Source organism: Triticum aestivum, chromosome 2B (assembly GCF_018294505.1).
Source record: "Triticum aestivum cultivar Chinese Spring chromosome 2B, IWGSC CS RefSeq v2.1, whole genome shotgun sequence".
Lineage (NCBI taxonomy): Eukaryota > Viridiplantae > Streptophyta > Magnoliopsida > Poales > Poaceae > Triticum > Triticum aestivum.
In genome coordinates this window covers 707,493,393-707,504,801 of record NC_057798.1, presented here as the reverse complement: position 1 = coordinate 707,504,801, position 11,409 = coordinate 707,493,393, and the positions used below count along the sequence as shown (strand labels likewise).

The window sequence follows — 11,409 nt, the reverse complement described above, 5'->3', positions numbered from 1 at the left end:
TTGAATGTTTCATCATTGAAATCTTCTTGTATATAGATCTACTATCTTGAGAATCTTCCGTATAATCTTGAGAGTGTCCCCCAAAAATCTGTTAGGAAAAATACGAGGAGAATAGAGCGGATATGTTGCTAAAAGTCCTTTAAACCAAATGAAAAATGGAATAAGGAGAAAAGGTGCAACATATAATGATTATTGTCTCCTTGCTAACTCGTATAAGAAAACCTTTGGGAAAGGAGAAAACTCATCGGTGAGTTCGGGGAACAATAAATATGTTTTGTATACTTTCCTATAAAAAAATCCAGTGGGGAAAAATATAAAGTATTGCATATGTCGCCTCTTTAAAATCTTTTATGAGAAACTTCGAGAGAAAACTCATAACAGAAAAGAGTGCGATCTAATATGTCATTGAATACTCTTTTAAAAAACCCAGTGGAAAAAATATAAGGAGAAAAATGATATATGACATATCATGATAATTGTCTCTTTAACTCAATATGTGAAAATCATAGAGTTTAGAGGACAATAAATATGTCGTGTATACTACAAAAAACCGGCGGGGAAAACAAAAAGTATGACATATGATCTCATGTTGATATTATCTCATTAAAAACCTTGATGATAATCTACAAAAGTAAACTCATAAAGATAAAAGAGTATAATATGGTGTTTCGAATTAATTCAAGAAGATACCTCCCCCCCCCCCCCCCCCCCCCCCGGGGGGGGGATACTTGCATATTTTGAAGCCGTTGAATACCAATTCCACAACATGTTTTTGGAATGTTGAAGTTGATAGAGACTTCATGGTTGTCACATGATTTGACTTATTACAAGATTAATGATATAATGATATTACTTACTATATAACATGTTTGCATCCAGACAACACAAACAAAATTATCTTTGAAATAATGGTTGGTGGATGTAGGCACTAAGGTCTGTTTCGAAAACTTTCATGGTATAGCTACCATACCTAGGAGGAACACAAAACTTACCTATGATCTAACATAGTAGGGATCTGAGCGATTTATCCAATGATATTGATGTCCAAATCTAACAAAGTGCGGTTGCAGCGAGCATCAACGGCGAGGGGCAGCGGCGGAGCTACAACTGTCGCCGCTGAGAGCTGCAACCGTATAGTCCAATTAACTCCTCACAGTTTTAGTGTAAAACAAAATCCGATCACAGTTTTGTCATGAAGTACATACGTATACACAATTACACATAAAGCCACAGGAAACTAACCCAGGGAAACAAGGGAGAACTTTAACCTCGTGCACAGCGCACCACAAAAAGGAGGAGGAAGAAACAAAGCACACCATGAATCCATGCATGTTTCAGCAAATGAAAGCCACATGGAGGAGCTCATCGCTGCAGTAGAGGCCAGGCTGCTGAGCGTATCCTTGCCTGGCCAGCGCCTCCCGCGCTGCCATGACGAGATCCCTGTTGGTCACCTCCCCCTCCTCCCCTTCAAGGATGGTCTGGATGGCGTTGCTGAGCGCGCCGAACGAGGAGCCCTGCGTCGTGGTTGCATCCGCCGACGTCTGGCTGCTCTGGCACCCGCTGACGAGGACGCCGTTGCTGGGCGCCCAGGACTTGGTCCCCGCGTACACCTCCTCTTCCCCGCCAACCTCCTGCTCCATCGCCGGCCTCAAAGCATCCCCCTTCTCGTCGCCGCCTTCAAGCTTGGCCTTGAGGAGCTTGTAGGCCAGGCCACCGACCATGCCCATCACGCCGTCCTGCTCGTCTAGCTTGCCCTCACAGTACTTGAGAAACATGACCTTCATGAACTTCTTGATCTTTGGGCTGGCATCCTCCCCGAAGACGTTGAACAGCGTCATCCGGATGGAGCCCACGTCCACGTCGTCCTTCCCGCTCTGCTGCTTGAGCATCTCGATGAGTGTTGACAGCGGCAGCGACCGACTCTTGGTGTGGCCGCCGTCCTCAGCTGCTTCTACGTCTACTTGTGCATCCGCCTCCTCCTCCTCCTCCTCACCTCCGTATCGGCTTCGGAAGCGGTGGCTATTGGACTTGAACACGTCCCGGACAGTGGCTTTGAGGAAGGACCGGAAGCCAGTTGGCGAATCAGATGGCTCTTCGGGTTCACCGGACTGGGTCTCACTCTCCCTGGTGCTGTCGCCTATCTGCTCCTTGGCCTTCTCAAGCAGGCCACCGCTGTGGCATGAGCAGGGCCGTCTCCAGAAATTCAGGGGCCCGGTGCGAAATGAGAAAGGGGGCCCAAAAATATACATAAAATTGTATAACTAATAGTATAACTAAACATATTTTCACTTAATTATAAAGATTTCAATATGTGTTATTTTGTACAAAATATATCATATATTGTAATGCTAAAGAGTAAATGTAGTACTTTTTTTTGCAGAAAAAAAAATCCAATCTAGGGTTCTACCAAACAGTAAACTGACAGCATGTTCTACCAAAAACTATCATCCATCTAGTAATTGTTGAAACAAAAATCTTTATATTGGAAAGAAATATGCCAGTGTAGCAGGCGAGCACACGAACGATGAATTAGTACTAGAATTAGAAATTAGATTATGGGTACATGCCTAATCGAGCAGTACTGCTGTACTATTAGGGAGTGCATTAGATACGACAGGAAAATATCAAAAGAGTCAGAAAGAGAGAGATTTGTATCAAAAAAATAACCCTAGCCAATTTTCCGTTCATCTATTTTGCTTCCGGCTTATGGCTTACGGCTTACCTTGAAAAATATTGGGGGATGCCAGTTGTGGCTACTGCAGTTGGAAGCAGGCGGTGACGGCTAGACGCCGCGGCCGCTATCTATCGGCGGCTATCTCCTCGTCGAAGCAGGCAGGCGGCGCCTCCCTGTTCTTTCTCACGAAGTCGTTCCGGAGCGATAGATCGCTCGTGAAGTGGTGGACACACGCACGCTCCGCTAACAAGTAGGCCCAGTAGTGTAACTAGCCTGCCTTGTTTTTCTAATTGGACCTTGGATCGGTGCTAGGCCGACTGGGCCCTGTTGGCTCGAATGGAACTGAATAGCGGCCTCACCGTAACGTGCGTCCTCTTCTCGCGCATCAGCCACGATCGAGCGAACCATCCGAAAAGCCAGCCAGCCAGCGTATGAACCGGACGGTTTTGCAGTTTATTCCTTCGATCGGGGCCCCTACAATTTGGGGGCCCTGTGCCGTCGCACAGCTCGCACAGCCTTGTGGACGGGCCTGGGCATGAGTCAGAGACAATGGTAAATATGCAACCATCGGGCACCTTCTGAACCAGTTCACTCACATCATCATCTGCACAAAATGACAAGTTAGCTCGAGACTTCGATCTACAAGCTGGAAATACGAAATTACAGTGCAAGGGGGTAAAATGCCTGATCCTGCAAACGTGCGGCAATAGATCATCAGCTAGCTGGAAAGACAACAGCCTATTAACTACTCCTATAAAATATAATTAGTAAAAATGCAGAAAAGGCTGGGTTTTTATTTTTGCGAGTAGCAGAAAAGGCTGGTTGACATATGCCATAAGCACATTTCTCATTTTTCTGTTAGACATTTGGTACTTATATGCATGCATGCATGCATGATTCGATGGGCATATATTTGGTACTTTTTTTATTGTGTGGAGCACATCCTCACGTTTGTGTAGAGGACTTTTTTTTGTGTGGGTAAAAAGACACATATTTGGTACTTCTAATTGTAAACTGATTGAATCTCTGCCATGTAAACCGACTCGGACCCATGTAATTATACCCCTCGTCGATCTATATATTGTAAGGTAGGAGCAGATCTCGATCAATACAACTCTACACAGACTACACATACCCACCTACGTGCAAATGCATAAACCCTAGCTCTATGAGGAAACCATCAGTACAACCCACAAAGGCATGGGTAGGGTATTATCTCTCCCTTCGAGGATCTGAACCGCTGTAATCATTGTCTTATGTGCACCCGTCACTATAAATCCTTGTCTTGTGTGCACCCATCACTACTGGAAATTGCGAGTAAATTGCAAAAAACCACGACTTTGAAGGCAAGCTTTGCGAAAACCATTACAATACATTTTTTTTGCAAAAAACGCCGTGTCTACGGTAATCTTTTTGCAGAAAGCACTGATTGGCGGATTGGAGCGTTTTAAGCATGTTTATGACAGGTCGGTCCAGATTTTGCCGACGTGGCGTAACGGCTCTGTCAAAACAGCGTTAGATGGGGGATTTTACAAGGAGGCCCTTACGTCAAAATAAAAAAAGCAATCAGCTCCATGGACGAGCTCTTCTTCGCCAGCGGCGTGGCCGCGCCGGCGATGCAGCCCCAACGACGCGGGCAGAGGTGACCCGATCCCGACGGGGTCTGGACGAACTGGAGGGAGGCGAGGCGGTTCCCGACGGGTCCGGTTGCTGTCACCGCCGGCGAGGACTGCCCGAGCTGGGGAGGACCAGCCGGCTCAGGCACACCACAAACCTCGAGATCCCGTCGCCGTTGGCGCCTGATCCATCGGGCCTGCCGCGCCGCTGGTGATGGTGATGGTGCCTGGCCGGGGAGGGCGACGGGAACCACCAGCTGTTGCTCGTGCTGCCTCCTGGGGACTCGGGCTCCTCGTCCACCGGCCGCGGCAGCGACGAGGATGACGCGTCCGGCCTGCGCGAGGCAACGGCGGCGGCGGGCCTGGGCGAGGGAACGGCGGCGGCGGGCCTAGCGAGGCAACGGCGGCGACGAGCCTGGCGAGGCAACGGCGGCGGCGGGCCTGGGCGAGGGAACGGCGGCGGCGGGCCTGGGCGAGGGAACGGCGGCGGCAGGCCTAGAGAGGCAACGGCGGCGACGAGCCTGGCGAGGCAACAGCGACGGTGGACCTGGTGAAGATAAGATGAACCAGTTTTTTTCTTTTTTCTTCCAATGACAGGTGGACCCACATAGGGATGATAACGTTACCAGACGTTGCCGTTACATGCGAGATGTTAAGCAGTGCCACATCAGCCTGACTGGCGGGCCCCCTCTGTCATAAACTCACTTATCTGAGCCCGATCCGCCGATCAGTGTTTTCTGAAAAAAGATTACCGAAGACATGGTGTTTCTGCAAAAAAAATGTATTGTAGTGTTTTTCGCAAAGCTTGCCTTCAAAGTGGTGGTTTTATGCAATTTACTCGGAAATTGCTTATAGGTGGATCCTTACCTATGGAGGGCACACATTTGTAGCAATCTTGCCAATTACCCATTGTGAGCGCCCACTTTGTATCCATCACTGGCACAAGCTCGTGCCCATAACTGACCCTTGAGGTACCAATATCGGGCAAAAATATGTGCACGCCACTAGTAAGTTTGGACAAGCTTACCCGATATGGTGGTAACAAACAAAAACATAGCACATGGTTATAGTCAATAAGGATAAATCCGGTCGAGAGTGTTAACATGATGAGAAGTATCGAAGCATCTTTAGAAGACCTCGACAAGTTCCATGTGTCCGAACCTTCATAGTCCCTCCGCCCCAAAATTCTTGTCTTATATTTGTCTAGATACGGATGTATCTAATACTAAAACGTAACTAGATACATCCGTATCTAAACAAATCTAAGACAAGAATTTTGGGACGGTGGAAGTACTTAGTTGAAGGCTTCGCAAAAATATTGACTCTCAAGCATCCAATACCCGATGTATCAAATGATAAAGCTTATAATTCTTCAATCAAGTCACTGAGAAGGTACGTTAGTTAGATGCTGAAAATAAAAAGCTAGTATATGATAAGCTACCGGCTAAGCGAGAAGATATCTTTGAACCAACTATAGACAGAGACTGGGTTAAATAAGTTTAATGCTCTATGTGATCTCGGTGCTCGTGTTTCCACTATGCGTCTGTGTATGATAAATCAATCTTGGCCCGTTTGTTACAAGTGAGAGCAAATTAAACATGGCCAACTCTACCTTTACACAAGCAATAGGGATTAAGCATGGTGTAGTTATTCAAATTAATGACTGCCCCGTGATGATTTATCTTGTTACTTGATATGCCTAAAGATGTCATTGCTCCAGTTTTACTCCGCTCATGCATGGCTAAGTGCTCTTGCTTCGCCACTGTTGCGTGGTGTGGGGTGATATATTTATCTCCATTATGTACTCTCTCTACCCCCTGATATTGACCCCAATGGCCGGTCTTGTCCCACGTGTGTTGTGATCGATCTGGGTTTTAGCCCTTTTTATGAACAGTTTTTCTAAGTCCCAATCGACCGAGACTTCGTTATGTTTCAATCGATACTACCTTTCTTTGATTTCTTTTTTCTTCTTACATGAAATGAGTGTAAGGAAATTTATATTAGACCTAGACTTCATGGAACTATGCTATCACTTGACTGAGACTTGGTTAAGTCTGAGTTGACTAAGACCTAGCCAGTCCCTTTATAAAAATTCAGGTGCGGGAATCCATGAAATAAGTGTAACGAAATTTATATTATACATTATTTTCCTCCTACAAAGATAAGACAGCTTAGAAACACTATCATGAATTCAAACAAAATGATAATAACCATCTAGCTCAATCATGGAAAAGAATGAAAAACATGCTTAGCATCTCCAACAGGTGATGTAAATGTAAAAATAACCGAAATATACATCATTTAGGATAAAAACTTCTCTCCAACAGATGATGTAGATGTAAAAAAAATTACATCTGAGTTTACTCCAGATGTAAAATGCATAACCAAGTGGTGCAAATATACATCACTTGGCCGCGCAAGATGTATATTTGCATCCAATTGCCACAGCCGCGTGAACGCCCAACTGCCAGCCCCCCCCCCCCCCCCCCCCCCCCCCCCGCGCGAGTACTCTACCGATCGCCCGTCCACCAGACCCCGCCGCCGCATGCCTCTAAATCGCCTGAATCCACCGCTTTCCCACCATTGTCGCGTCACTGAGGGATTTTAAGCTTCTCCGTGGCGCGCCTCGACTCCGTCGGCTACTTGAAGCCGCAGCCGCGCCGCCACCATGCCACTGAAGAAAGTATCCAAGAGCAAGGCCGGCTACTTCGGTGTTCGGCTGAAGCCGCCTGGGAACTTCGAAGTTGAGTTCACTAGCGATAGCTGCCTTTACTGGCTTGGCACGTACGGGACCGCCGACGAGGCTGCACGTGCATACGACATCGCCGCATGGCGTTTCAGCCGGAAGAGGATAAAGCTCAACTTCCCGGAGATCAAGACGCAGGCGGATTCAGAGTTCCTTGTGCCGGTGAATTTCTAGATACATCTGATGGCTGTGTTGAGCTGAACAAAGCCCGAAGCAGAGAACCTAGGCCCAGGCCCATCCCGACCCGACTGTCAGGCTTAGATTTCAGGCCCAAGCCCGGCCCATCTGTGAAAAAGCCTGTCGGGCCTCGGGTTGGGCCTCTTCCCTAAAACGCAAATATGGGGAGCCCAGAACCGGCCCGACATGTCATTCAGGCTCAAAAGCTAGGCCCAAGCCCAGCCTGTGGGTAAGACCGGGCCGAGTCAGGCCGGGCCAGGTTTCCCATGGCCAAGTATGTTTGGGAGTAGTTCAAGAGCGACGATGAGTAGTTTTATGTTCAATGTAGTTGAAGTAGACTTGGAGTAGTAGTAGTTTGTGTGATGTAGTAGTTTGAACTATATTTGATGTTTGGGCACTAGTTTTACATCATCTATTATACTTCATATGTTTGAGCACTAATTTTACATCATCTGTTGGGGTTGGGTGTTTTTCAGTGATGTAAAACCCACTTTCTGGTGATGTAAAACTTACATCTAGCATTTTTTGGTGATGTATTTTGCATCATCTGTTGGAGATGCTCTTAAAAGTCATCCAACTCATGGAGTAGATGATTGGCTGATGCTTCACATTTTGTATGCTAGATTAAAGATCATGTCAAGGAACTTGTTAGACTGAGCTGTAATGGAGCATTTATGAACATGACTGAAGAAAATGGAAATACCTTATTCGATAACATGATGGCATACTGAGAGGGCTCCAACAAGCAAAAAAGTAAACTATGTGTGGAAGAAGTTGATAGCTTGAATGAGAATATTGATATGCTTCTGTCTATGTTAACCATGAAAAATAATTCTTCATGTTCTAGTGATTTTCTATTGGTAATACGACTGAACAAAATAAGGCCATGTTCAGGGTAATTTTGTTTCTAGGAATAATTTTAACAACAAGGCTTATAAAAAATATGGGAATAATTATCCTAGGTCATAACCTTTAAATAATTCTTTCGCGTGTAAACGAACATCCATTGGCCTAAATGTCATGATTAAGGAACTTATCACTTCACAAAAAGAATTGAACAAACTTTGACAGAAAAAATGATTGATTGAGAGTTTTATTTGATAAGGTAGGTACAATTGCTAATGATGTAGAAGCTTTAAAATTAAAATACCCTCCACCTAAATATTGTACCGATGGTATCTTAAAAGGTTACAAGCAACCATCGATAACAATAATAAGGCTTTCTGCATGGTACAAACTAGATGGGCTAAAGATAGAAAAGCCCGAGAATCTGAAATTTCTAATAAAAGTGGGATTGAAGAGGTCAAACTGTAGGCACCATCGATCCCACTAATTTGGAGGGTGTTGATTTTGATAATAATTATCGCAAACTCTCTGAAATTAGTATGGTCTTGGAAATATGTCTAGAGAATCTATCTCACTAGAGCAACAAAATCATCTGACTAGATACATTGTTGAAGCTTTTTTGCCTGTTAGGGAAGAGAAGTATAATCAAGAAGCTATGATTCCTAGGAACTTGGAAGATGGATGGGAGTCATCCATTAAGATAAGTATCAATGGTTTTACCTATGATGATCTATGTCATCTTGGTGCTAGTGTGTCTCTGTCATTCCTAAGAGGTGATATGATCCACTTGGACTAATGCCTTTTACGCAATGTCAACTGGATGTGCACTTAGCTGATAGCACCATAAAAAAATCCTATATGTAAAGTTGTTGATGATTTTTTGATTGTTAATATGAATTAGGTCCCCGTGGATTTATTGTTATGGATATGAGACATAACCCAATATGTCCAGTTATTTTTGGGAGATCTTTTTTGAGGACTTTAGGGGCTGTTTTTGATATGAAAGAAATTTCAAATCCACATGAAGAAAGGTTTAAAACATTTCCCAAGAAGAAAAAATAAATATGGTTATGAAGTCATCTTGGGAATTGATGGCTTTACTGCAAGGAAAGATGATAAAACTTGAATATCCTTCACAATATCGATGCATAGCTTAAAGGCGTTAAAGAAAGCGCGGGTGGGAGGTACCCCATAGTTATCTTTTTATTTCGCTTTTCGATGGTGTTAAAATTGCTGTATTTGTAGCAAATTTGTTTTGTTTAATAAAGTATCAAGTTTTTCCATTAGTTTTAATATAATGTTATTATCATCTCGGTATTTGCTATTGTTAAAATCCACCAAAATTACCAGGGCGTGATATATAATAAAATCTTAAAAATGTCACAAAACCGAGCCACATGAGTCTAGTATTTATGCTATCCTTTTGCCATTTTTTTAAGTACATAGTAAGCTTTGGACAGAAGTTGTCCTCCAAGCGAAGCTCCATGCATATCTGAGTAGACTGGACGGAGATATGCCCCTTCCACTCCCTCCGTCCGCTTGACGGTGAAGGAGGAGAAGAATAAGGCCCATATCAGCCTGAGCCAGTTGTGTGTCTCACCAGGCAGCGGTCGTCTTCCACGCAAAACAACCGGGAAAGAGAGCAGGCAACCGCTCCAGAGCACCGGAGTGACGCTCCGCGATGGCATAGCACCAGGCGCCCTAGATGCAGACTCAAACCTAAATACGTACTCCCTCCGTCCGAAAATACTTGTCATTAAAATGGATAAAAGAGAATGTATCTAGATGTATTTTAGTTCTAGATACATCTCTTTTTATCCATTTCTTTTTGTTTTTTGCGAAGTACTTTCTATCCATTTCAATGACAAGTATTTTTGGACGGAGGGAGTACTTACTATAATCCTAAGCCTACTATGTACAACAACGAGCCAGCCTCCTATAAGGCTATAACCCATCCCTTGTCCAGCCATTTGCCAAGATCGCCTTGAACTCACTTAATTCAACGCCAAACAAATGAATCAGTGAGCCGGCCGTAAGGCGAAGAATGAATCTCAAGCATAATGGTTCAACTAGTAGTTGGAATGTTGGATAGGGCTTGATCCTGGCCTGGAGCAGACCAGATGGACATCACATCGGCGTTGACTCCAAAATGGGTTTCACTTTCACATCTGACGGCCGTGCGTAGCTAGTCCTACCGTCTCTCAACTGGATCGGAGTTCTTCAGTAGTCAGCTGGACCAGGCGTAAAATGGAGAGAGAAATAATAGAGTGGATGGAACGGTCGAACCTGTGATGAGATTCATGTCGCTGGGCACGATGCACTCGTGTACCCCGTGTCGTCGTCCTGCCCGGTCTCGGCCGGCAGCCGCGGCTGAAGTGGAAGAAGAGGAAGTCCCCGGGGCACGCGGCGCCGACGAGCCGGGCCAGCGCGCGGCGGATGTTGGCGCCGGTGGGCGGCGGCCCGGGGGAGCCGTCGCGGTCGACGAGGACGCGGATGTCGTCCTCGTCGAAGCCGAACCGGTCGACGAGGCAGCGGTGCATGCGGTCAACGTCGTTGTGGCAGCCCCTGAGCTCGGCCTTGGTGCCCGGGTAGTTGATGCCCACCAGCAGCGCGAGCTTGCGGCCCATCGCAGGCGACGCGCGCGATCGGGGAGTGGGTTCCGTCGGGTTGCCGGCGGTGTGTGTCAGGCTGCTGGCAGTCGTGGAATGCTCCGAGTTGCTTGCGCTTTTGCGTCTGTTGGCGTTGCCGGGATCTGACGGGTGGGAGGGCTTGGCGGCCGGGAGGGAATGGAGCAGGCACGCGAGTCGGCTAGACGACACGACAATTCTGACACTTGAACATTAACAAGTCTTTTAGCTTAGTAGCTAAGGAAGCGGGGGTCATGGTTCATTTCGCCGCGGATTAGCGTGATCGTCACTGTTTGTTGGCTCGCCTAGCTAGAGAACCCGTCGCTTCGCTCGGTTCTCTCGGGCAGCAGGAGAAGATTACTTTCACGAAACCACATGTCAGGTGTGCCACTTCGAGTGCAAACCGTGCCGACCGGCCGGTGGTCTGGTGATGCTACCGCATGTGAGACCATCTACCGCCGGCCCTCCAGTCACTCACCCACGTATTTTTGATCCGAACGAATGCCTCAATCGCCACTGTTGAGTGTAAAGGTTATTTAAAAAACGTAGGATAGCGTAAGATTTATTCTACCTTGACTTTATACTCCAAAATGATCATGTACTCCTATATATATGCCCACGAGGCTCAAACAATAACAATAACTATTTCACCAAATCCTCATCTCCCGTCTAACATCGTATCAGCCTAATCAATCCAATTGAAGCTTCCGCCCGAAGCTTTCG

General features: G+C 46.0%; 1 pseudogene; it reads right to left on the bottom strand.

Annotated features, from left to right (window-relative positions):
• Positions 1-1,024: 1,024 nt before the first annotated feature.
• Positions 1,025-10,686, bottom strand: LOC123042227 (metacaspase-4-like; annotated as a pseudogene).
• Between the last annotated feature and the right edge of the window lie 723 nt (positions 10,687-11,409).